Genomic DNA, 26,323 nt, shown 5'->3' with positions numbered 1-26,323 from the left:
TTATGAGCAGACCTTTCAGGGTCATTTATGCCAAATGGATTGTGAACTAAGTGACATTTTCACCACATTACCCCAGACTAACAGCCCTCACCAAGCAAATGGTTTGCACTATATTAACTCATCCTGAAAAGTAGAACTACAAAACAAAGGTACACTATTGAATACCATTGCCAGCAGAATTCGTATTTGGAAAGTAAGCGAGATCTTGCCAAGTCACCAGTTATCCAAATTCCCCAGGAATGTATGAGACACAAATTGACAAGTAAGGAAGGATGAGGGTGGTGCATGACTGGCATTTTAGGTATGGAACTGTCTCATCTATACATAGAACTACAGATCAGTGTTACACACCCTACAATGGAAAACTGATTACCCATGGAACATCTAATGTGTGCAGTGAGTCTGAAGTGAATAGAATATGAAGTACGACACGTAACAGAGAAATATTGAGGAGAAACGGGAAGCCCATTCAGGGAAGTGTATGGTATGCAAATTTTACACATGAAGGAATTCAGCCAGAAAATTACTGTATGATGGAACACCAGGGCAATGATCAATGCACAAGTGACATATTTGTAAATTAAGAACAGGGCAAAATCCACATCTCCAGAAGATTGCATCATTACAAGGTTTAGAAGGGTTGTCAAATAATTGAGCTGATATATGTACTCTAAGACTTCTGTGCTCATAAATTTTACAACCCTTTTCTCTGTATCCAGAGATGTTACCATTTCTATATCCATATAACTGCATTTTGCTATTGCTCAATGTTCATATGCTTTCACTTTTACATGCAAGATTTACCTTGGGAAAAATAATGATTTTGTATTATCCTTTTCAGACATGTCTTGCTTTCAGAGCTGATTATGTAGATTAATCAAGACTTTGGATATCACCTTGTGCCCGAAAGCCACAGTCGCTTTGCATCACAACGCGATGGCCAGGGATATATTCGGAGGTAACTTTGTGCCATATGTATTAGCTTTAGCAAAATATAAACCTATGAGAGATTTTCAACTAAATGGAATGTCTGGACTCTTATCTCTACTATCGACCAGCTCCTTAGGCCCTTGTCTTTTGCCCCCATTTCATTAATTCCAGGTTTTCGAAGCACTACAATTTGAAGCACTATTCACAAACTATTGCCACATTCCCAGGTTCAATTTCTTCCATTACGTCTTTGAATGTTCAGCTGAGTCCTAAATCCCTAAGCATGCTTCTTGCAGTTTTTCCTTAAACAGCTAAAATCAAAGTTCCAAAGCACTTTCCTTGTGACTGTGATTATGACATTATTATTCCTCCTCATCTTTTTCAATCTCTCTGCTGCCTGTGACAAGACTGACCACTGCCCATATTTCCTTCAATGATACCGCAACAACTGTTTGCTTGCTGATTAATATTGATACCTTATCCGTACTGTCCCCAATTTAAAAATTACATCCTCTCTTCAGCCACCTGCTTCCTAGTTCTTTTATCTTTTCCTCACTTGCAACCTTCTTGCATTGGCTTGCAATTTGTTTCCATACTGGTGTTCTGCGACAAAGGTGAAGACAGTGCCACAAAATTTTCAGGAAGCAGCTCCACTTTCCCTGATTGTCAAGGCCATGTTTGTGCTTCCTGTGAATTCTCAGGAGCTATTACTGAAAGTAGAATGAGCTGACGCCAAACACCTCTGTGGACTGAGCATGCACAAATCTCCAGAGCCGTACACACGTTGCTTTCCGCTAAAGTAGTCTGCGATAAGTGGGTATGTCTTGAAATTATTTACCTCATTGACGTTTGTCTTAATACTGAAAAAGTTGAGACCCACTGTTCTAGAACATTCTGGTCCTCACGGTAAAAACCTTTTAAGCATCTCACACTGCCTTATCTCCAACATCAATGACCTATTTAGCCTCCTAGGATCTAAGCTCTGGAATGTCCATCTTATTGTTAACCATCTCCACTTCTCCCTTTATTGCTCCTTCTTTCGGACTCTCGTAACAACCTACCCCTCTTATCAAGCCGACTCTCCAAATAGCTCCTTCATTGATCAACAGCAATTTTGTCTGATTGGATTTCAGTGCAACACCAACACATTTATCAAAAACAGAAGTTGCTGGAAAAGCTCAGCAGGTCTGGCAGCATCTATGATAAAAGAGCAGAGTTAATACTTTGGGCCCAGTGACCCTTCCTCAGCACTGATGGTAGCCAGGAAAATGAGCACATTTGAGCCTATTAGAAATGTAACTTGCATGACAGGCTAGCTATGCTCTACAGCTGGATTTTTTGTCTGGTACAACTTACAGAATAAGTTATTCATCATAAATTCTGGCACAAAATGGTAGCTGGCTCAAGAAGGCTATGTCATTTCATTTTAGTTCCACAAAAATATACAATACGAAGTTAAAATAGGCGGCACAGTGGCTCATTGGTTAGCACTGCTGCCTCACGGTGCCAGGAACCCGGGTTCAATACCACTCTCGGGTGACTGTCTGTAAGGAGTTTGCATATTCTCCCCATGTCTGTGTGAGTTTCCTCCGCGTCCTCCAGTTTCCTCCCACAGTCCAAAGATGCGCTGGCTAGGTGGATTAGTCATGCAAAATTGCCTGTAGTTTTCAGGAATGTGTAGATGATGTGGCCAATACGGGGATGGATCTTGGTGGGATGTTCTGAGGGTCAGAGTGGACTTGTTGGGCTGAAGGGCTTTTTCCACACTATAGGGATTCTATAATTTTAAAAAATGGAGCTGCAATTGATAGACACACTTTTTTAAGCTTCATTTTTAACTCTTTTTTTCAAATTGGGCAAGTTCTTATTGTCTCATTGATTTCTTGTATCTTGTGAAAAGCTTGAAATAGAGTTTTGAAAGTGTTGCTTTTACAGAAATCATCCTGCTAGAAAGCATTGAAGAATGAATAGTCTGTGGAAAGTGATGGGCAATAAATGTCGGCCCAGTCAGCGATGCCCACATCCCATGAGTAAATAAAAAATGTAATAAGAACCATTGCACTAGGTTACCAATCTGGCAATGAAGCTGAAAATTATATCTAATGTCTCTTTAACCGCGTACACAGCTAAACTCTTAACAATTAAATGTACTGTATAAATATATTTTAAAAGACCTTCATGTATTGACCAGTATTTAGAGTGAGCTTGTCAGGTAACGTGATACAAGGAATTAAAATATGATTGGATGAGGTGACAAAGAAGTTAAGATGCTCATCAGATACTTAGCAAATGCATCCAAAAAGCTGGACATGATTAGAAAGTGAGGAGAACAAGGATTTAACATTCATATCTAATATTAAGCAAACTTCACAAAGGCAAGAAAATATATGATAATAAAATGTGAGGCTGGATGAACACAGCAGGCCAAGCATTGTGCTCCTGAGATGCTGCTTGGCCTGCTGTGTTCATCCAGCCTCACATTTTATTATCTTGGAATCTCCAGCATCTGCAGTTCCCATTATCCAAGAAAATATATGTATATTTTACAAATATAGTCAAATACAATGCTAATACCTCTTACACAGAGTTAAACATTTCTGCCCAATAATTTCTTGCAACTTTTAAAATTAATGAAATTGAAGTTAACTGCAAATACAGGATGATTAAAAATGGATTAATTTACATCAATTTACTGAATGTCCCAATGTGCTTACGGTAGACTAAATTGGATAACATGCTTGCTCTTTGGAAAAGTATTGCAGCACATCTACAAGAAGGCACATTTCAAATAATTTCACAATAGTGTCAAAGTGCCATATCGTTAAACAGGTTTACCCATTTCACTGTGAGAAATGTCATATTGTAATCTCAGTGCCCTGATTATCTTGTGATCCACGTTACTGGGACAGTTGGTCATAAATTCCGAATATCGGCCACAAATATGAATGATCCAATTGATGAGTACCTAAACTTGCAGGTGAGCTTGTGCCTCAAATATCTATATCAACAAACTCGCGGATAATCTTGTACTAAAGTACATCTCAAGTAGCAAAATCTACACACTTTCAGGTGACTCAATGGTTAGTCTGTGCCTTTCCTGGCAGTGACAAAGCACTCCCAAATACGACATCATTGCTTGTTATTGTAAGGCCATGTATTCACTCAGGTGAATGAATAGAAGCAGGCTTTATTCAACATATGAAAGAAATGGAAAGAGTGGGCATCTTCTGGTACTCTGCAAAACTCAGGCTTCAGATCCATGTGACCTCATATCTGACATACCTCCGTTTGCACATGTTCAGTAGTTAATCTTGGATTACAAGCAGTTTACCTTTTACATTGAAAGGATGTTTCTGTCTTGTTGCAGTTCTTGAATTTTTTTTCTACTTATTCACAGGATGAGGTGTTGCTGACCAAGCAGTATTTATTGCCCATCCCTAATTGCCCAGAGCGCAGTTCAGAGTCAACCACATGGCTGGGGTCTAGAGTCACATGCAGGTCAGACCAGGTAAGGATGGCAGTTTCCTTTCTTCAAGGACATTACTGGGCCAGATGGGTTATTTCCGACAATTGAAAATGTGTTCATGGTCATCATTAGATTCTTAATTCCACCATCTGACCTGGCAGGATTCAAACCTGGATCCCCAGAACATTATCTGGATCTCTGGATTAACAGTCCAGCGATAACACCACTGGCTCATTGCCTCTCCCAATTCTTGGGCAAACTAAAACATATTGGTATAAATTCTTGATGGGCAAATGGAGCAGATGAGTCCATATTTATTCCCAGTTTGGCTGTATACAGTTTGCATTACTTGTGTGAAGCCTCCAAAAGAAATGCAGACTAAGTGAAAAATGTCAACATCCAGTTAGCTTTATGCATTTTGACATTTCCCTCATTTACAAAGTGCAGCATACCTCACAACCACCAAGTAATCTGAATAATATTTCAAATTGTTAAAAATCTGCTGGACTATAGCATTAGCAAATCATTTACATTCCAGCAGCGGTTAAATGGACTGTGGTCAGTTTTTACATAACAGGCATATCCTACAGTGGAAAATGCATGACAAGCAAAAAAAAAGTTAATGTAGTTAAATGAAACTGAAGTGAACCATCTGTGCAGCAGCTGAAATCTTCTAAATGGAACTTTCCAACAGTCATCAGATCAGGTTCATAGACCTTTGACTTGAGTACACACTGTCAGCTGGCTCTATGTCTCATTCTGTTTCCTTTATCTGCTGTCATTTATTTATATTTTGTCACAACCTACTGAATCAGATCACTTTTGACCCAACACACTTCCCCAAAATGAGCAAGTGACTCATTTTGAGATAATAAAATGTGAGGCTGGATGAACACAGCAGGCCAAGCAGCATCTCAGGAGCACAAAAGCTGACGTTTCGGGCCTAGACCCTTCATCAGAGAGGGGGATGGGGAGAGGGAACTGGAATAAATAGGGAGAGAGGGGGAGGCGGACAGAAGATGGAGAGTAAAGAAGATAGGTGGAGAGAGTATAGGTGGGGAGGTAGGGAGGGGATAGGTCAGTCCAGGGAAGACGGACAGGTCAAGGAGGTGGGATGAGGTTAGTAGGTAGATGGCGGTGCGGCTTGGGGTGGGAGGAAGGGATGGGTGAGAGGAAGAACCGGTTAGGGAGGCAGAGACATGTTGGACTGGTTTTGGGATGCAGTGGGTGGGAGGGAAGAGCTGGGCTGGTTGTGTGGTGCAGTGGGGGGAGGCGACGAATTGGGCTGGTTTAGAGATGCAGTAGGGGAAGGGGAGGTTTTGAAACTGGTGAAGTCCACATTGATACCATTAGGCTGCAGGGTTCCCAGGCGGAATATGAGTTGCTGTTCCTGCAACCTTCGGGTGGCATCATTGTGACAGTGCAGGAGGCCCGTGATGGACATGTCATCTAGAGAATGGGAGGGGGAGTGGAAATGGTTTGCGATTGGGAGGTGCAGTTGTTTGTTGCGAACTGAGCGGAGGTGTTCTGCAAAGCGGTCACCAAGCCTCCGCTTGGTTTCCCCAATGTAGAGGAAGCCACACCGGGTACAATGGAAGCAGTATACCACATTGGCAGATGTGCAGGTGAACCTCTGCTTAATGTGGAATGTCATCTTGGGGCCTGGGATAGGGGTGAGGGAGGAGGTGTGCGGGCAAGTGTAGCATTTCCTGCGGTTGCAGGGGAAGGTGCCGGGTGTGGTGGGGTTGGAGGGCAGTGTGGAGCGAACAAGGGAGTCACGGAGAGAGTGGTCTCTCCGGAAAGCAGACAGGGGTGGCGATGGAAAAATGTCTTGGGTGGTGGGGTCGGATTGTAAATGGCGAAAGTGTCGGAGGATGATGCGTTGTATCCGGAGGTTGGTGGGGTGGTGTGTGAGAACGAGGGGGATCCTCTTAGGGCGGTTGTGGCGGGGGCGGGGTGTGAGGGATGTGTTGCGGGAAATAGGGGAGACGCGGTCAAGGGCGTTCTCGATCACTGTGGGGGGAAAGTTGCAGTCCTTGAAGAACTTGGACATCTGGGATGTGCGGGAGTGGAATGTCTTATCGTGGGAGCAGATGAGGCGGAGGCGGAGGAATTGGGAATAGGGGATGGAATTTTTGCAGGAGGGTGGGTGGGAGGAGATGTATTCTAGGTAGCTGTGGGAGTCGGTGGGCTTGAAATGGACATCAGTTACAAGCTGGTTGCCTGAGATGGAGACTGAGAGGTCCAGGAAGGTGAGGGATATGCTGGAGATGGGCCAGGTGAACTGAAGGTTGGGGTGGAAGGTGTTGGTGAAGTGGATGAACTGTTCGGGCTCCTCTGGGGAGCAAGAGGCGGCGCCGATACAGTCATCAATGTACCGGAGGAAGAGGTGGGGTTTGGGGCCTGTGTAGGTGCGGAAGAGGGACTGTTCCACCTACACAGGCCCCAAACCCCACCTCTTCCTCCGGTACATTGATGACTGTATCGGCGCCGCCTCTTGCTCCCCAGAGGAGCTCAAACAGTTCATCCACTTCACCAACACCTTCCACCCCAAACTTCAGTTCACCTGGCCCATCTCCAGCACATCCCTCACCTTCCTGGACCTCTCAGTCTCCATCTCAGGCAACCAACGTGTAACTGATGCCCATTTCAAGCCCACCGACTCCCACAGCTACCTAGAATACATCTCCTCCCACCCACCCTCCTGCAAAAATTCCATCCCCTATTCCCAATTCCTCCGCCCCCGCCGCATCTGCTCCCACGATAAGACATTCCACTCCCGCACATCCCAGATGTCCAAGTTCTTCAAGGACCGCAACTTTCCCCCCACAGTGATCGAGAACGCCCTTGACCGCGTCTCCCGCATTTCCCGCAACACATCCCTCACACCCCGCCCCCGCCACAACCGCCCTAAGAGGATCCCCCTTGTTCTCACACACCACCCTACCAACCTCCGGATACAACGCATCATCCTCCGACACTTTCGCCATTTACAACCCGACCCCACCACCCAAGACATTTTTCCATCCCCATCCCTGTCTGCTTTCCGGAGAGACCACTCTCTCCGTGACTCCCTTGTTCGCTCCACACTGCCCTCCAACCCCACCACACCCGGCACCTTCCCCTGCAACCACAGGAAATGCTACAGTTGCCACCACACCTCCTTCCTCACCCCTATCCCAGGCCCCAAGATGACATTCCACATTAAGCAGAGGTTCACCTGCACATCTGCCAATGCGGTATACTGCATCCACTGTACCCGGTGTGGCTTCTTCTACATTGGGGAAACCAAGCGGAGGCTTGGAGACTGCTTTGCAGAACACCTCCGCTCAGTTCGCAACAAACAACTGCACCTCCCAGTCGCAAACCATTTCCTCTCCCCCTCCCATTCTCTAGATGACATGTCCATCATGGGCCTCCTGCACTGCCACAATGATGCCACCCGAAGGTTGCAGGAACAGCAACTCATATTCCGCCTGGGAACCCTGCAGCCATATGGTATCAATGTGGACTTCACCAGTTTCAAAATCTCCCCTTTCCCTACTGCATCCCTAAACCAGCCCAGTTCGTCCCCTCCCCCCACTGCACCACACAACCAGCCCAGCTCTTCCCCACCACCCACTGCATCCCAAAACCAGTCCAACATGTCTCTGCCTCCCTAACCGGTTCTTCCTCTCACCCATCCCTTCCTCCCACCCCAAGCCGCACCCCCATCTACCTACTAACCTCATCCCACCTCCTTGACCGGTTCGTCTTCCCTGGGCTGACCTATCCCCTCCCTACCTCCCCACCTATACTCTCTCCACCTATCTTCTTTACTCTCCATCTCTTTTCCGCCTCCCCCTCTCTCCCTATTTATTCCAGTTCCCTCTCCCCATCCCCCTCTCTGATGAAGGGTCTAGGCCCGAAACGTCAGCTTTTGTGCTCCTGAGATGCTGCTTGGCCTGCTGTGTTCATCCAGCCTCACATTTTATTATCTTGGAATTCTGCAGCATCTGCAGTTCCCATTATCTCAAGTGACTCATTTTGGCTGTGATTTCCATATTTAACACTTTCAAGAACCACTGCAAAATAAAAAATAAATTGGCTGAAACTACCCCGTAAGAAATGAAGCAATAAAGTGGGTTATATTGAATTTCCAATCATTCCACTGCAGGATGTACAATATTACTATTGTGAACTCTTCTTTCGAGTTTACGGATACAAAATGCTACAATTCTGATGACTCACTAAGCTGAGAGTTGAACCATTGGGCTGAACTGAATGTGGCTGTTGGCATGTGGGTGCCATAGAATCAGGAAGGAAGGCTGGAGGTGGCTTTCTCATTGTCTACCTGGCTCCATGCAATTCACTCAGCAGCCAGAAAGGCCAAGAACATGCTCCCCCTCAGAAGTCACCTGAAGCAGTTGTATGGCCAATTACAGACTACTTACGGGCATCTTACTCTTATTGATGGCATTCCATGAATGGCACACAGAGCCACCACTAAGTAAGGGTGCTGCCAGGTCTATCTTGTTGCCTTCCTTTGGAATTGGAGGGACTGTCCTTCTGATCGGACACCCTGTGGTCCATGGAGAGACCTTGCCCCTTCCCCAAACCCCACTCCCTCACCCAAACACTATTCTAGAAAATGTAATAAAAGGGTGGAATGGCCTAGTGATATTATTGCTGGGCTGGTAATGCAAAGGCCAGGGAGTGGCCTGTGGGCATGGGGACCTGGGTTCAAATCTCACCATGGCAGAGGGTGGAATTTAAATTCAATAAAAATTTGGAATTAAGAGTCTAATGATGATGATGAATCCATTATCATTTGTTGGGAAAACCCATCTGGTTTACTAATGCCTGTTAGGGAATGAAAATGCCACCCTTACCTGGTCTGGGCTACCTGTGACTCCAGATCCACAGCAATGTGATTAATGCTTAACTACCCCCGGGGCAATTCGAGATGGGCAATAAATGCTGAGCTAGCGATGACTTCATCCTGTGGATGAATAAAAAAAGCAAGAATTTTCTGATTTTAGTGTTTCTGAAGCATTGCTTAATAACTAAGTAAAAATGAACACAGAAAGAAAATAATAACAAAAGCTATGACACTTGGGATCATAGCATCTCAAAACAACATCCTCAGAATGCATGCTTATTTCTGGTGCTGGTCACACGAGAATTCTGCTTTGACAAGGTTATAATAATGAAGCATCTGTAAGAAGTATATGGAGTGGCTGTGAGTGTCGGGGGAAACTGATGTGTGTTTCCAGTACTTTTGTTTAGGCATTGGAACCTTGAAGTTGTGATAATTTCTGGGTCGTGGCCTCAACTGGCTTGATGCCCAGTGTGAGTTTTGTAGCACTGCCCAATTAATGCCCAGGGTTTGCATTCAGAGTCCAATTAAGGACAATGGGTGGGCTTGTGACACTGGTGAATCAATAGGAAGACCCACAGTGGTGATACAGCCACAGCCTGCATGTAGAAGTGAGAGAGAGCACCTCAAAATAGCAGCATCCCCTCAGCACTTTTCAAAACTTTGTGCATACAAATGGCTATACCTACCAGAATCCCTTTGTGGTGAGGCACTCAGCCACCCAATAACAAAATAAAAACCAAAAGAACTGTGGATGCTGTAAAACAGAGACAAGAACAGAAGTTGCTGGAAAAGCTCAGTAGGATTGGCAGTATCTGTGAAGAGAAATCAGAGTTAAAGTTTGGAGTCCAGTGACCCTTTGTCAGAACTTCAGTGACAAGTGTTTCAACCATGCGGCTTCCTTGGTTGAGTAATTGTCAATGTAAACAGGTTTTGAAACATGGATATGAGGATTGTAGCAACGTGTGAGTGAATGTTAAGAATGTATGGTGATTGATTCAGACTGCTGGGAGCTGATTGATAGGGCTGTGATGCATTGAGCGCTGTGGCAGATCAGTGATTCAGTTGTTGTGGTATATGAGAAGACGCATTCACTGTCCTTGACTAGCTATGTCACTATTGCAGAAACACATCTGGGTCCTCAGGGATACGCTCCTAGCATTTAATTATGAAAGTTTTCCTCTCCTCCCATACCAATACGTAGCATTCCATAAATCTTGGAGCCTGTTTTCTTCCTTGATGCGCCATTATTGAAAATTAGTTGTGGGAATATATTTAGTGCATGCTCCAGCCATAATATACCACATTTTTAGCAGCTGCAGGTTGGCTTTAAATAATACCAACTAGCTCATGTTGGCCCATGATCAGGAATCAATGTGCATTTGGCGCTGGGTTTATGCTAGAATCATTTAAATTTTCAGGCAATACATCATTTTTCTCAGAAGCAATGTGTGCGCGTTTAGCAACATCACAATTCCCATTTTTCAGCCCTGTCAATTTTGTAGCCAAAATCCTTTGTTCGCCAAACAATAATGAAGAGGAATAAACATAAAAAGCGCTGGAAGTATGCAGCAGATAAGGCAGTGCCTGTAGACAGAAACAAAGTTTTGTGGCGTGATGTTTGGAGGACTCTGAGGAAGAGTTAAATTTGATTGGAAATAGTTACTCTGTTCCTCCTTCTGCCAATGCCGCCAGACCTAAGAAACAGTAACAGGAGCAGGTCATTCTGCCGCTTGAGCCTCCCCTGTCGCTTTATAGGATCGTGGCTGATTCGACCTTCCTTTCGTCCACATTCTGCCTATTTCCCTTAACTCTTGATTTCAGCAGTATTCCAGATTTCTAGTACTTTTCGTTTTGATTTCTTATTTCTAGCATTTGTAGTATTTTGCTTTCAATAACAAGGACCAAGCCTGGAAAAGGATTCCATTGCAACTGAAAGATCTTTAAACCATTTTTTTGGCCTGTCAACTTTTGCATAGCTACTGCTGAGCCATCAGTTTTATGTTCACTTCACACTCTTTGGTATGATGGCTAAAGAAGGTACGTTCAAAACATTCTCAAACAGATTAAGTGCCAACTGTTAATCCTTCCAATATATGCCAATGACACCTCCTGGATCTCCATGTGAGGGCAAGAAAAGTGAAATCCCCATTTTCACTATGCATAGCTGCAGACCAGAACTAATGTGTAAAAGTGCACATTGCCTCAGCAACTCAAACAATTGAGGAACTGCTTGGCTCAGCTGGTTATACAGCTGGTGTGGATCAGATCGATACCAACAACATGGGATTTGGTCCCTATCTCAGCTGGTGTGCATTGAAGAACTACCTCTTTATCTATGTTGGAGATCAAGGTTCTGAGAGTAGTTCCTGCTTTCAGGAGGAGAAGGACAGTTTTTATTTGTGAAACCCGGAGAACTGTCTTCAACAAATAGTTGCAGTTAAATACCAAAAAGCTACAGAAATACCCCAAATTGTGAAATCACTTTTTCCAGGGTTTGGGATTTTGTCTTTATCAATAGTCAGAATAAAAGAGTCCAGGATGATCTACTTGGAGAATAAAGTTCTTGCTCCTCTTTCTTAACTCTGTTCTGCAAACACTTCGTCAGCAAAAGGAATCCTTTCCTGCATTCGTTGTAATATTTCTGAATCCTGGATGAATTACTGGATTTCTGGTGATAGGACTAATTTCGGGCCCATTCCTGCTGAATGGTGTAAAAATTAGTTTTGGCCTGATTGAGACTACCAAACTACATTAGGATTGAAATTGTGCAGAAATTGAAGTTCATTCTCATTATAACTAGTGGAAGAAGAATAGAGCTGTTGCAAATTGGGCTATGACCTGAACAGGTTGAATTGTGATCATACCCCTCTGTCTGACTCAACTAAAACCACTGACATAGGAGGAAATGCGGCCTTGGCTATGTATTCCCTTAGCTCATTTCTAAATACTATCTTGCAAAAAACTACATATTATTGAAGGCAGGTGCCTCTTCTCATTAAACTACACAGTAGGTTTATTTACCCTCAGACCAAGTAGACTCGGTAAATGCAATCAGAAAAGCTTTTGGTGGCAGTTGTCAAGCCAACTGTATGTTGGCAGTGGTTAGCATTACATGCTAATACAACAGGAGAAATCACCTTCTCTGAGCTATTCAGGAACAACCTATCAGCTTATTATGAAATGCCATGTCCATCAGTGTTGGTAGCAGATAAGGAAGAGGATCTCCCCATGAATTGCGGCAAGGTTCAGTTGATAATTGATTTTTCAATGCAGATTAATTGAATTCTGGTGTTACATCAAAGGATTATGTGTTTGTGTGTCCTTCCTGGGATTTGAACAAACAGACTCAGTAGATGGATATTCGGTGTGGTACTGAGGGACCGCTGAATTGTCCCTGGTGTCCTTTTCAAATGGAATTTTAAACTGAGGCCTTGATTTCTTTTTTCCCACGGATCTAAAGGATCTCATTTGGCTCTTTGAAGAAATCTAGTACCCTGTCCCTTGCTTTTAACAAAATTAGAAAATATGTAATTGTTTGTAAAACACTTTCAGACATCCAGCAGTAATGAAAGATACTCCATAAACACAAGGTGTTTCAATTCTTTTGGCTTCTATTTTTCAAATTACTCCAGTAGGTGACTTCTCACTTATTCCCTAAATTTTTAAGAGTATTTTCAGTTGGTATACTTTCTGAAGAAGTATCATCATGGGCCCAAATACCGAGCAATAAAATTTTCTGAATTTTTAAAATATCTTGTGTTATCAACACCATCACAAGATTGTCGTCAGGATTTTGAGAACATATCTTCTTTTAAGCTTTATTTGTCCAGTACATTGATTAAACAGCAAATGAAAATTAATAAACCTGTTATAAATTTGTTATATTTTTACAGCAGATATTGAAAATATAAATTCCAAATAGGTGGTTCCTCCTAGATGTTTAGTTGTTTTTTTTATACATTCTTACCAGATATAGTTGCATTTTACCAACTAAAATGTTCAAGGCTTCAGAAAAATTCAGCATAAGGATTCCTGAAAATGATTCATAATTCTGACACAAAATTCTCACGTCAATTTCAGTATATGAAATTGAGTAAAATGTAAAACAAAAAAAAACAACTGGAACCAGCTGTTGCATTCAATCATTTGTTCAAAAGCTTCCAATTTTGATATTTGTATATAAGTTGCACCACATATATCAGTTTGAATTCTGTGGCTTGACAGCTCCCTCAAAATAAACAACTTGGACAGAATCAATAAATCTTCACAACATTGTTTCAAATTGTGGTCTGTGGAAAATTCTATAACATGTTGTGCCTTGCTAAATCTCACTTATTGTTGAATCAGCAAGTAACTTTGATAATTTTCCACCATTAAGTACAAACTTGAAGCATCAGGTTCAGAACCCACCTGGTAAGGGCACTATTCACCCGATTCACATTATTAGTCCTGCATTTCCCTTGGCTAATCATCTAGTTTGCATACTATGGACAATTTAGCACGGTCAATCCACTTAACCTGCACATCTTTGGACTGTGGGAGGAAACTGGATCATCCAAAAGAAACCCATGAAGATACAGGGAGAATGTACAAACTCCACAGAGTCAAGCGAGGCTGAAATCAGACCTGGGTCCCTGGTGCTGTGAGGCAGCAGAGTTAACCAATGAGCCACTATGCCATTGACATGGCACCTTCCTCACAATTCATCTCCAGCCGCTGAATGGATGGCCAGCCACCTGCCACTATTCACTGGCAGGCTAGGACAAGATTTTGGTGAGATTGAGAACCAGAGTTGAGATTCACTACCAGCGTCACCATCCCTTTCTCACCAACAGATGCACAATCCCCACCATGGTGTTGTGATAATTAAAATTGCAACAGAAAATACTGGAACTTCATGGGATTGTTAGTTCAAGTGAGGAATTATGTATGAAAATCAGTTATTTACTAACAGATGCTGACTGATTTATGATTTGATTTGTGGAGAAGCAGTGGCACAATGGCAATGTCACTGGACTAGTAATCCAGGGCCACAGGCTTGTTCTGGGGACATGGGTTTGAAATTCACACTGTCAGATGGTAAAATCTCAATTCTATAAAAAGCTAACTAAAGGTGACTGATTGCACCGACAGGCTCATGTCTGTGTAGCGTTTGCACATCTCCCCATGTCTGTATGGGTTTCCTGCAGACGCTCCAGTTTCCTCCTACTGTCTAAAGGTGTGCAGGTTAGATAGACTGGCCATGGGAAACACACGGCTACAGTCATAGGGTAGGGAAGTGGATCTGGGTGGGATGATCTTCTGAGGGTCAGTATAGACTTGATGGGCTGAATAGCTTGCTTCCACACTGTAGGGGCTCAATGATATTATATGCTTACTCATTCCAGATTGAGTGAAACACTAGCTTACTCACTGATGACCTGTATAGGAAGGAAAACTACCATCCTTACATGGTTTGGCCTACACATAACTTCAAATACACACCAATGTGGTTGACTCTTCACTGTCCTCTGGCTTAGCAGGGATGGGCAATAAATGCCAGTGAAGCCCACATCACATGGATGAAAAAGAAAAATCTTTTTTCCTCTAAACAAAATTAATAAAGTAGGGCAGAATTTTCTCTTTGAAATTCCAGATATGAAAATTAGACAGAAAGGATGGTACACCATTTACTTTGGAATTCCCGCCCTAAATCTCTCTGTAACTCCAGGTCTACTGCCTGTGTAATATCATTTCTTAAATAGAACTGTTGCTTTTAATGACTTGTTGGAAAATCTCTTTCTGTTACTGATCAGATTTTGTTTAATTTTGCTCCTGTGAAGCAGCTTAGAAAGTTTTATTTTACCATGTTGAAGGTGTTATAGAAATTCACGATAATAGTGTTGTTAATATCCAAGCATTAAAGAGGAAACTAATTAATGGTATTCTGAATTGTGCTGATTTTGTGATGATTTTTGTTCATTGAGCTGTTGTATTTCAATGGCTTAAACAACATTAGTCGAGCCATTAAGAGATTTCATTTACTAAATAGTATCAATCAGGTCAATCACAGTTTGTATCTTATACTGAGATAACAAGTTGTAGAGCTGGATGGCTGAAACATCAGCTTTCCTGCTCTTCTGATGCTGCTTGGCCTGCTGTGTTCATCCAGCTCTCTCCAGCGTTGGCAATTCTCACTATCTGTGTATCTTACACTTTCGCCTTTTCCTGATTTTGCTTTAAGCTAGGCTTTTGACCTCTTTTACCTGCTCACATTACTTGCATGTTGTTAGTGGATATTGGAAAATTATGGACAAACTTCCCAAGAAGTTCAGTGAAATGATACGGAAAAATCGCATGTGAATATAATTGCAAACAAATCAAACAGTGGCCACAACAGCAAACAAACTTGCATAAAGTTGTGCCAACATTGGAAAGAAATTCATTATGTTTATTGTCAATTGCACATAATGACAAAAAAAAACTTTTATTGAAAAGAAGTTCTATTTAGATTAGATTCCCTACAGTGTGGAAATAGGAAAGAAATTTATTATGTTTATTGTCAATTGCACATAATGATAAAAAAACTTTTATTGAATGGAAGTTCTATTTAGATTAGGTTCCCTACAGTGTGGAAACAGGGTCTTCGGCCCAACAAGTACACACTTCCCCTTGCAGCATCCTACCCAGACCCATCCCCTGTAACCCACGCATATCCCTGAACACTATGGGCAATTTAGCATGGTCAATCCACCTAGCCTGCACATCTTTGGACTGTGGGAGGAAACCAGAGCACCCGGAGGAAACCCACGCAGACACAGGGAGGATGTGCAAACTCTGCACAGACAGTTGCCCAAGGCTGGAATCGAACCTGGGTTGCTGGTGCTGAGCGGCTGCAGTGCTAACCACTGAGCCACCGTGCAGCACCAAATTGTCTTCACTCTTGACAGGAAGTGACTGATTTGTTATTCTTGTAAGTAAATGTTCTTGACAAAGTTTTTGCAATTGCTCATAGATTTCCTGCAACAACTCCATTATGATTGACAGTCAGATTTTATAATCGTAAGTGCTCTGCCAGTATTTCAGGGGACTGTCCTGTTAAAAAATTATGCACAGAAGCAGCTAAGAACACTATAGTATTCCACATGACTTGCCAGTAAAACCTCTTGAGTCATTGTTGCTGATATTAATTTTCAGTTTATCTCTAAACCAAGAATGGTTCATCTTCCTTCCTCTCACATGTAGCTGTGGTTATTTTTTGAAAATTTCCCCATAGTTCTTTACTGAAACAAAACTTTCTGTAGCCATGCAGCTTGGATACATTTTGCTATTTTTAATAATTGTTACAATAGATTGCAACATTCTTCAAAAATAACACAATGAAAGGCCATGAAATTTGACACATTGGCACGATTTCTCAGACCTATGACTGCTGCTCTGTCTCTAAAATGGTGTCCACAGCACAAACACAGACTTGTGGTTCTCACCATTTCGATGTGCATGTTAGCATGTGCCAATTGGCTCCTAAAGATCTGGTTAATCACATTTTGTGTAGCAACGCTCCTTTCATTATCCGCACAATGTATATGTGTGGGACACTAGAGTCATAAGCCATGGACAGAAAGTATGCACAAACAGCAAATGAGTCAATATGTAAGTTCATTGTTGTACATTTTGGATCTCAAAGCCTTCTCTTGATCTTGCAATGCTGATTTTTCACTTAGCAGTAGACAGGACCACTCCTCACACCACTTAACTCCCAAAACATTATTTATATAAATTGTCATACAATGTGTGGCTAAACATATCATTAGGGTGCTTACACAATAATCTTGGCAGCTGAGCAGCTCAGAAGAAGTCCTGCAAACATTTCTGCTGACTATTCCAGCCTTTCTTAAAGTCTTAGACAGTCTTAAAGCAGACACAGACAGACTGGTGAAACAAAGTAAATGCGTGACAGATGAAATCTAATGCAAGGAAGTACAATGATATACATTTTAGTAGACTGAACAAGAAGAAGCAATAAAAACTAAAGGGGAAATGGACACAAGAGGGGCCTGGCTGTACATGCACAGGGCACGCTGAGAAAGTTGTTAATAATTCATAGAAATCCTGTGCTTTATAAACAGAGTGCAAATCAATGAAGTTATAGTGAACCTTCATTAAACATTGGTTCAGTTTGAACTGAAGGATTGTGTCTAACTCTGGGCATCTCATGAAGAATTAGAGTGAGCATAGAAATGATTTTGAAGAAAGGGGCCAAGGGTGAGAGAGTTCAGTTATCTGGATAAATTTGCACAGCTGAGCTGTTCTTTTCTCAACGTCCACCAGATCATATCCAAATAGAAGTGTCTGCTACACTCTGAACCCCTTCCCATCCCAGACTCATCTTTGCAGGAGCATTTTCCGTTGCATTCAGTAGACCCCATTGTCCTAATTATATGACTTGTCCCACAGCATCCTTAGATGTTCCATAAATAATGAGGCACTTTTGACCAGCATTTGCTTCCTTTAGAGTTATTTCTGTGAACTTCTGCATCACTGAGATAAGTGTTAATTTAAACAGCACCAGTGGCATGGTGCAATCTGCATTTGACCAACATTTGACGCATAAGAATGCTCATTCTGCAATCATTGCATATGTGTGAAAAAATGTTTGCAAACGAAAGATAGCTGGAGTTTGCAAATCCATTTTTCATATATTTGCCTCTTCGATGTTGTAACATCGAACTGGCATTTGTCCCGTGCCTTTGCCCACTGGAGTGACATTGACACCATCCATACCACTTGTCAAAAGCATAAAAAGATGGTGTGAGATGGCCCTGACATCCACTTGGGCCTCATTGGATTTCTCATCAGAATCTGCCATAGATCTTGCAATAACACATGTTGTTCAGGTTCATTACGATTCTGCTGTGAATTTTCTGACCTATATCCAGCAATCTTCAAGAGGAGGAGACTTCCACCTGCAAGTACAGAGGTGCCTGGTGATATTCTTCAGTTGTGACCTTTGTAATATGTAACATCCCAGCAGAACTAGAACACTACAGTAGCACACATAGACCTGAGCTTCAGTACATTTTCTTTCTTTTGTTGTGTATTCCTGGAAGGGAAAACATGATCATATCTTTTACCCAGAGCAGCTTTCTTTTGCTACATGTCATGACCACATTCTGGGATATACTCACACAAGATGATTTCTGGTGACATACTAATTAGCCTTCATTTCACTTCAATGAGGGGTAGTCATTCACTTTTGAAGTGTCTCTATTTAAATTTCCTTTGCACCCACAATGTGGAACATTTCATGATCTCTCCGAACCAAGTATAGTCTGCACAGGCATTTTCAAACACAAAGATACTTTCTGAGAATGTATATTTTTAGGCATCTTTAGCTGTTTGCTTTTTACTTTATTAACATCTTATTTAAAAGTTCAATATGCCTAAGTAATTTATGGTTATGATCCATGGATGATAAGGCATTGTCTCTAGATCTCACTATTTATTTTGGTTTAAAGTTATGAGAATGCATGCTTGTGTCCGTTCTTTAAAATTGCAACACTCAAAATATTTAAAACACTCCCTCAAAATAAGAATATTTTGTTACAGTCAATCAAGAGTTAAGAAAAGAGAAACAGATAAGTTATCCCAATACCTCTTCCTTGTTTGTTACATTGACCCTTGTTTCAAAGGTACAGTTGGAAGCCCCCAGATGATAATGCACTTGTCCATGTGAATGTAGTCAAGAAAGATGGATATTTCTACAAAGAAGCATTTTTTTGCATGCTAGCTTAGAGATCCTATACTCTCATTAGGTGATGTAGCACATCATCCAATTACATGGTGAAATGGAACAAGTGGCCTTTCACAATGTCTTCACCCATCTATATATTTGGCTGAAAAATGTGGTAAAATAGTAAGATAGTCACCACTAAGATGACCACCCTGTCTGACTTCAATCTGTGATGGGTCATGTAGGCCTTCCTTTGCCACACAAGGAACCAGACAGGGGTGCATTTTTCCCAGAAGGCTCATTTTTTATTCTCCCTCAAGAAGGATTGAGAAATTGAGAACTCCATTGTGCGGAGCAGAGAACTCCCTGCTGCTGTTATGTTAACGTTAGTTTCATAGAATGTGTTTGCATAGCCATCACCTACAATATTGAGAGCAGCCACTTGTGGTCCTCAATTCTCTCAGCGGTTCTGTGAGGAATGCCTTATAGCCAGCCCTGCATGCTTGTTTACCTTCGGGATACCTTGCCATACTTCTCTGTCACTAGGTCAGCACCTAAAGCTGAATTGTGGACATACCTGCATGACATGGTTTCCTGTGGCTGAAGTACGCAGCTCACTACCGCCTTCTCAGAGTGAACTAGGAATTTATACTGGCCTAGTCAGTGACTACATCACATCTTATACGTAAGTAAGAAAAAACACAAAGTTTTTGTAGCCTGTATTGGAAACATTGAGTTTGTCAACATTTTGTCCAATTTCAAGGCTGCTGTTTTTGGCTGATCTTTTTGAAAAAAAAACAATTAAAGCACTGGTAATGGAAACAAACTCATTTTCTTTCCTGTATTTTCAAGTGTTATTCATACATTCTCACTAAGAAATATGAATCATTTTGAGGTGAAGGATAGCCAAGAAACACTCTCCGCGCTAATGTATACACCTGCGCTATTTGAAAGGCCTCAAGACTCCACTGGATTCTATAATGCAAGTCATTTCAAATTTTTTCATACACTTCATGAATCTAGCAGAAGGAGCACTGGGAATTGAAGCTCAAAAAATGTGAAATACACAACTCCAAAGCAGCTGTAGTTCAAAATTCAATGGAAAAGGCTGTAAAAGGGGAGAAAATGTTGAAACCCTTTCAAATATGACGTAACTAGGCTTTGACATTTCCAAAGGCCGTAACCATAGAGAGCAAATAGAGAATTTATTGCTTACCTCGAGGTGGCATGTGACTTCTGTGTTTCTGCACAAAGGTTCAGTCTGGGCCCCACACGTTTCACTCATCAACAATACTGCATACTTTCTACTTCATCTGGTGTCAAATACATGTATGAATGATCATGAAAAGGCATATTTGCAATAGATTTACATGAATAGTCACAAATAGAAAGCACAAATGTGAATGACATTGAACGTGAATTATGATTCCAGCTGTCATGTGTTAGGCACTTAACTAAGCAAAGAACATTTATTATTTCTGTTGTACCTTCTTATTTTAATTAGATTAACATGGCTGCTTTGAATCACAGTGTTCTGTGTCTATTATCTGTACAAACCAAATTCGATTCAATATGCTTAACAGACATTAGGAACCTTTGTGACCTATTTATGATTAATCAACTCTGTTAACCAGGAGCTACTTTTTTGACAATGTAATCTACCTGCTTTTATATTGGAGGAACATGTAATCTTTCTATCAGTTTGTTCAATAACATGGGCTCTGAAACTTTTATGTAATTAAATCCATACCTGTAAAGCTCAAAAAGTGCCTCCAATAAACTTCCTGTGTTACAAAGAAGCATACTGAATTGTTAAAGCATTAATGGTACTTCAAGTTATAAATTATTTTATAACTCAATAACTAGGCGTAGACTCTTTCCAGGCTGTGGACAATGTCAACTATGGACAGCAATTTGGGACAATTGCATGAGAAATTGAGTGAGGCCTTTCTCTAAATCAAGAGTAACAAGTCACATTTTCCAACTAAGTTCTAGAAGATGAGATGAGATTCTCACAAGTGAATGGAGAGAAGCCTATTAAGGGCGGTTATTACTTATTCTTAATCACTGTTGTCACTTAATTAATAGCTTTCTCTAATCCTATTCTCCCATTCACCAGAAGGAAACTAGACGTCAAGAATTCCCAGCTGAAAATCTGAGCAGGTACCTGATGATTCCAGCTTGCCACTGGATCATCCTCTTGTGAAGGGCAAACTCACAGGCCATGTACATGTACACTGGTATCTGGCACATATTAGCTTCTCTACACCATCATGGCACATCTCTGATGCACTTCCAGGATGCTTCTTTGAAGTGCACCAACATCTTTCATTGTGATGCTGCTGCAAGGACACTTTGTGTGAGGGATGGGAACCCAATAGATTGGATCAGCCTTCATCTCAGGATTGGTTGGTTGGTTTCTTCGTGTTCAGTCACTTACATTTACCCAAATGCTCATAACATTGCTGTCTTGCCTTGCATTGCTTTCAGCACATTGCTCCCCTGGCTGCAGTTTAGAGGCTCAGAGTAGTTCTGTTTCACATTTTACACAGCACAGAAACAAAGCAGGGCAGCTTGTCATGTTGGTCATAGATATACAGATATACATCAACCAAATGATACTACAAGTCAAAGTGGCGTAGTCTTCAGTTATGTATTGGGATGTTGCCATTAATTGGGGTCCGTCTCATTACAGTTTTAGGGGGCCACAGTGAGCCCCACAAATCCAGGGCAACCAGCCAAAACATTAGTGGATTGTCGGTCAGGGGATACACAGAGACCTATCACGGGCATGATCAGCCATCATTTAGCTCTGACCATCCAAGTCAGTCATAAGGTGAAGCGCAGTCAGTTCTGAGGTTAGCAGAATGAGGATCGTGGGTGTGTGCAAGGGCTCACTGTTATAGTAAGGAAGTGGGGAGGCTCAACACTGGGGATTATAGAAACCAACCAGGGATAAAGTGTCAAGCGGCGAAGGTGGGAGTGTGTGTGTGTGTGTGTGTGTGTGTGTGTGTGTGTTTAACTGATATTGCATGAGAAAGCATGTGATGCTGCAGAAGAGAGGGATGTGGTGGTAGGTAGTTACCACTAGTGTGGCCTCAATGGGAAGGACTGCGCAGCACGATGGCATTCATCGTCAAACTGTTTTTACAAAACTCCAAGGATAAGAATGATATTTAGAGTTGTATTTCGAGGTGATGGATTGGAGCATGTTGGGCTTTTATAGAGATGGGCTGTCCAGGGACAGCTAAAAAGAAAGTGACACAGAGAATGGGAGGACCTGCCAACCAGGCTGAGCCTGCTGGTCGTGGTGGCGAGCATGACCTCCACTGCCTTCTGCAACTTATTGAGTTTTAAACATGGCCTGCAAATGGAAAATGGCTTCAACCAGACATAGAGTGAGTAGAGTCTGTGTCTGTCTGCTGACCACATCTGAGCAACAGGAGGGTCTTCAAGGGGCAATTGTAACAATCATGCACTTGCAGGTTGAAATGATCTGTGATTATATCACCGTGCATTGAAAATGTTTGCAGTGTACAAGTGTATGTTGTTCGCATGCAATGTTGACCATGTCATTGCTTGCTGTTGTAAATTAAAGAGAGACTTCTCTGTGAATCAGAGTAACCTCAGGTGACTTTAAAAGAGACAGGCCACAATGTACACATCTAATGCAATGTGTTATGAAATTGATTCCCTCACAACTTGAACTGTGAGGATAATGCAAGGCTCTTACATGCACTGATGCCTTTTCTGTGAATGATGTGGAACTGGGAGCAGAGAGGCTCAGTGCTCATGGAGTATTTACACTCTCCAATTAGTTTTTGCCACATGACAGGTGGTGCATTCATTGGAATACGGTTCAATGTCAAACTCCCCCTCAAGATTGAAGTTTATTCCACATCTCTCTTTCTCAAAATGACCCATGTCCCATTACCAACTAACTATGTACATGAGATTCTCCTTCCTTTACCTGTTGTATTTTTAAATAAAATAACAAAAGTCCATAGATAATATCATAAAATCATCAGAAAGATGTAAAAATCCTTCTGGTTGAAATGGATGCTGTGTTGAACATAAACATGTCTAAATATGCATTAATATCCCTTCACTGGACTCACCTAGAAACCCCTGTACAATTTCAAGGGTTGCACAGTCCCAATGCTGCTCCAGATTTACCCATTCTCCACCTTCTCATAAACACACAACACTTCCTTCCTGTTTATGTTCATGCATACTTTAGTCAAGATGAAATGATTAGTTAATCCTATGTCACATTCACATTAATCAAAGCTTCAAGGTGAATGTATGGCGGCTATGAAAGATTCCTCATATGTTGGGAAATTAACTGTACAATGGATTTTAGTGGGAAAAGTGTTGGCCATGTTAAACAATCAGTAATCACTTTCCAAAAGCAGATGTTATCAGGTAGCAAGTTTTGAGAAGATTTGTAGCTCAGGTTGAGGTTCTGGATGTGAGTTTGCTCGCTGAGCTGGAAGGTTCGTTTTCAGACGTTTCGTCACCATTCTAGGTAACATCATCAGTGAGTCTCCGACGAAGCGCTGGTGTTAGGTCCCGCTTTCTATTTATCTGGTTAGGTTTCCTTGGGTATAAATAGAAAGCGGGACATAACTCTAGCACTTCGTCGGAGGCTCACTAATGATGTTACCTAGTATGGTGACGAAACGTCTGAAAACGAACCTTCCAGCTCAGCGAGCAAACTCACATCCATGTTATCAGGTATTCCAGTACTCAGATAAATTGAGTCCCAGTCATAACAAATGAGGGCAGTGGTGTTGTTCTTTTATTGCAATTTTCTGCAAATGCTCCTGTCACAAATTACAAAGTTTTGCCCTAACAAACCAAAAAAATGCAGTTAATTGACGTGTGCAATTGGCATTTAAGTATGTTAAAAACTGCAAGGTGTTCTTGGGACCATCTCTATTATGAAATGTGTGTTTTTTTAAAGCAAATCTTAATCAATGAACAGAATTGACTTAAAAATTTGTGAGCCAACATGTGGTAATGGTCATTGTAAGTGCCGGGATGAGCCAATCTGGAACCTTCATTGTTAGCTCCCTGATGTTTGTGAGGGTCAGGATGAAGTCCTTTCATTAATGTTCTTGTGCCTTTCAGCCAAATTGCTGGTGACATATCTATGGAGTCTGCCAGTTTAGAAGTTTGCAAATTACAGTACTGGATTATGATCCACTATAACAATGTTAGTAACATCCTCCCTCATTCTCATTAGTGACTATAATGCACTGTGTCACTAGATCCCTCATTCCTGATAATTAAGATACTCAGCCCTGGTGAATCTGTTCTTCATCCCCTTGCAACACCGTAACATTCTATCTAAAGTAGGACAACTAAAGGCGAACACAATGTTTAAATGGTTTACCAAATGATTTCTGCGGGCTGAATCTTACATGGAGGTCTTTTCACTGTGATGCTCTACAAGATTTCTCATCATATCATAACAAATGCACCTCATTGACGACAAGATTATCATCTCTTGGTACAACAGGATATTGATCAGATGTGCTGACAGTTTGAGGAGTAGCAGCCTATTAACTTAGCCATTTAACTTAGATAAATGTGAGGTGTTGCATTTGGTCAGGCAAATCAGGACAAGACTTACGCAGTCAATGGTAAGGCCCTGGGGACTGTTGTCAAACAAAGAGACCCAGAGGTGCAGGTGTCGGTGCATTGTTTCTTGCACGTGGAGTCACAGGTAAACATGATGGTGAAGAAGGCATTTGGCTTGCTTGCCTTCATTAGTCTTAACAATGGTAGAGGAGTTGAGATAACATGCTGAACTGCACAGGGCTTTGGTGAGGCCACTTTTGGAATTTGGCATACAATTTTGGATTCCCCACCATAGGAAGGATGTTGTTAAACTTGAGAGGATTCAGAAAAGATTTACAATGATTTTACCAGGGCGGGACGGTTTGAGCTAGAGGGAGAGCCTGACTATGATTTAAATGGCAGAGTGGACTTGATGGGTCAAATGGCCTTACTTCCACTCCTATGTCTTATGCCGGGGCTCTTTTCTTTGGAGTGTTGAAAACTGAGGGGTGACCTCAGGTTTATGCTGTTTATGAAATCATGAGGTGCGTGGATATGGTGAATAGTCAAGGTCATTTTCCTAGGTAACAAAGTGTGGAGCTGGATGAACACAGCGGGCCAAGCAACATCTCAGGAGCACAAAAGCTGACGTTTCGGGCCTCTCTGCTGAAGGGTCTAGGCCCGAAACGTATGGTTTTGTGCTCCTGAGATGCTGCTTGGCCTGCTGTGTTCATCCAGCCCCACACTTTGTTATCTTGGATTCTCCAGCATCTGTAGCTCCCATTGTCTCTCATCATTTTCCAAGGGTTGGGGAATTCAAAACTGTAGGACATAGGTTTAAGGTGAGAGGGAAAACATTTAAAAAATATCTGAGAGGTAATTTTATTCATGCAGAGGGTGTTGAATGTGTAGGATGAGCTGCCAGAGGAAATGGTGGAGGTGGATATAATTTAATTGTGAAGTGCTGAAAGGGATATGGACCAAACACTAGCAAAAGGGATTATGTCAGATTGGGATGTCTGGTCAGTGCAGATGAATTGAAACATAGGAGTGGAAGTAAGGGTTTTATGGGTTCCTTTAAGCCTGTCCATCATCTGCAAGGTACAATTCAGGAGTGTGATAGAATAACCTTCTTCTGTCTGGGCGAGTGTAGTTCCCAACTATATTTAGGGAGCTTGATGCCCTCCAAGACAAACCAGTCTGTTTTCCCAGTACCTACTGAGTATGTCAAACATTCACATTCTCCATCCCCGGTGGTCAAAGTGGTGTGAACCATCTAGACAGTGCACAGCAGTAAGTCACTCAACCAATTCTATAACATCTTCCAAATCCCAAACTCTGCTATCGAGAAGGTGAAGGACACAGACACATGCAAGTTCCCATCCAAGTCATTTTCCACCATGACTTGGATGGTATCACCACCCTTCACTTAAATCTGTGTTTGCTGGTTATCAACACACCTGCCACTTGAAACATCTCTTTATTTACACTATCAAATCCAGATGTAATTTTGAGCATCACTCCAAAATCTCCCCTTTATCTTCTATGTTCAATGCCATTTTTAACAAAATGCAGAACTCTGTGAGATACAACTTCATGAGCTTATCTTCTAATTTATGCATCTGAACCCCAGGGTCCCTGCTTGATCATTCCTTTTAAAATTTGACTCTTGTGCATACATATTTGATCCTTACTTTTCTCCTGCCCCTCTGCGAACAAAAATATGTCTTTCTTTGCATTTCTCTGAACTGAGTTTAAGGCAATTGGCAAAAGAGAAGAGCTATTATTC

This window comes from Stegostoma tigrinum, chromosome 4 (genome assembly GCF_030684315.1).
Source record: "Stegostoma tigrinum isolate sSteTig4 chromosome 4, sSteTig4.hap1, whole genome shotgun sequence".
Classification (NCBI taxonomy): domain Eukaryota; kingdom Metazoa; phylum Chordata; class Chondrichthyes; order Orectolobiformes; family Stegostomatidae; genus Stegostoma; species Stegostoma tigrinum.
Note: the sequence above shows the minus strand (reverse complement) of the source record.